We start from the raw sequence: 2,241 nt of genomic DNA, 5'->3' as shown, positions 1-2,241 counted from the left end.
ACTCACTAACACTCCTCTGCCCAAGCCAAAGGATCCATTCTCACGCAAGCAAAAGTTCAAGGCTGATGATTTCTTCGGCAGCATGTATTCTTCGAAGACTACAACCCTTATAACTCTGCTCGCATTAGGAAGAGGCATTTTTGGACTGCTAGTCAAGCCAATTTCTATTCCTCAGTGTTGTTCAACAAAGAGAAAATATTCTACCATCAGCACATTCCTCACGTGGATATGGAATCTCTGCCTATAACGACCCGAATCTGATAAGACTCAATGTCTCTGTGCTCACTGTGCTAGTCCCTGGATCGACTTGCTAGAACACATAGTACATATGAATATCAAATAATAAGTGCATCATTTACTATAACATATGATCCAGAATTTATAAAATATTACAAACTGAGTAGCACATAGCTAACTTATTCAATAATAACAGCGGAAAGGTATCATAATCAACGATGAGTCCATCAATGCCCACTGGAGAACATGTTGAGTGCAGACTCGCGACCCTACTGTATCTCACTAATCATCTGAAAATCCTGCAACATGATAAGTTGCAGCCACAAAGAGTCAATACATTGAATGTATTGGCAAATCACACAATATGATATAGCAAACCTACATCCACAAAGCAATGTATGACAAACAAAACACACAAGTTAGTTTGGAGAAGAATGTCTTCACCTACCTCCACTACCTGAACTCACAACCAACTCTAATTTACTCGCCCAAGATAACCCAAAGATTCTAAATAAACATGACAAGAACTTCAGAAGTATGTCTCTAGTGCTCTCTGTCAGTGGCACATTCTCTAGGAACAATAGAGCGCTCTGCCAAGGACGCATTCACCTGATTTATGCCCCAAAAACTATACCTCGCCTCAAGTGCACTCTGTCAATGGCGCATTCTCTAGGGACAATAGAGCGCTCTGCCAATGACGCATTCACCTGGTTAATAATCCCGAACCTATGGCTATAAACACTCACCACTTTCATGGATCACTCGGCACATGCCCACGTCTACCATAGCAAGTTGATCACACCATCACATACCACAATCGACAACAAAACATGGTAACACGGGATACACATACCAGGCCAAACATATATCATAGCATAAAACCACACATGCATAGTAGAATATAGGATGAGAAAAATCAAAAGTGCAAACTTGCCTTGAACGGTGCTGAAGTACTCTAATGATTAATTCCGATCCGCTTCACACTCCGGACAATCTATACGATTAACGGAGGCAACGATAAATAAACTATGCTCACATAACACTAAAATAAAGTAAACAGCAACGAATTCAAATAAAAACTTAAATAACAGAAAAATATCAGCAGGTATATATTATCTACATGCTAGTAGGATCACAATGCAAAAAGAATCAACTAATTTGGATCAATGGTTTAAAAGATATGGCCTCCGGAAGTTTGAATTCAAATTTAAACAACTTTAAATTTGAATAGTTCAAAAAATGTGAAACTTTGGTTCTTCAATATTCTCCTAGTCACCACGAGTACACAGGCAAAAGAATTGATGAATTTGGAGTTACGGATCTCAAGATAAACCTAAATGAAAATTTGATATGGAATCTACAAAGAACAATTATGCCATAAAAGCGTTTTGGGAAGAACTACCGCGGTACTGTGGATGTGCCACGTGGCGCATGCTGATTGGCTGGAGGGTGTTCACTGCGATGGCTAAACAACGGACAGCCACTAAACAGCGCATACCTATTCGAGAGGGAAAAAACAGAACATGATTTAATCTGGACCATTAGAGAGAGATCGGGCGGCTAAGGGTAGCTCACCGGAGAGGAACAGAGGCTGGGGCGGCCGGACTTGGACAAAACAGCGGCGCGGCGGCTCGGGTGGCGATGGTGGCGCCTGCTCCGGTGGTCTCGAGACTCCGGAGGGTAGCCTACGGGGCGCGAAGCTTGGCTGTGGTCTCAAAGAAGTCCTGAGAGGCGTCGGTGGCGAACGGGGTTGACGGCAGAGGGTGGCTGGAGCTCGGGCGGTGGCTGTGATCTTCGGATCGAGGTCCTTGCGCTCGGTTCGGTACTCCCCTGTGCGAGATAGTGGGTCAAGGCGATAGAGGAGATCAAGGCGAAATTAACAGGGGCAAGAGGAGGTGCTGGGACCCACTGTAGGCGATGGAAACGACGACGGCGGAGGTCAGTAGCGGTGGAACTCGAGCGAGATCGTGAAATCAACCTAGGGCACGGGAGACTGCGATTTTG

General features: G+C 44.2%; 1 long non-coding RNA gene across 1 annotated transcript; it reads right to left on the bottom strand.

Moving 5' to 3' along the window:
- Positions 1-1,178: 1,178 nt before the first annotated feature.
- LOC119359447 lies at positions 1,179-2,241 on the bottom strand. The gene is made up of 3 exons (XR_005172543.1): positions 2,147-2,241; positions 1,813-2,067; positions 1,179-1,231 (listed from the first exon to the last, which is right to left on the bottom strand). It is a non-coding gene; the product is annotated as an uncharacterized LOC119359447 (long non-coding RNA).

The sequence above is a fragment of the Triticum dicoccoides genome, chromosome 2A (assembly GCF_002162155.2).
Source record: "Triticum dicoccoides isolate Atlit2015 ecotype Zavitan chromosome 2A, WEW_v2.0, whole genome shotgun sequence".
In the NCBI taxonomy this organism is placed as follows: Eukaryota; Viridiplantae; Streptophyta; class Magnoliopsida; order Poales; family Poaceae; genus Triticum; species Triticum dicoccoides.
This window is presented reverse-complemented; position numbering and strand designations above follow the sequence as displayed.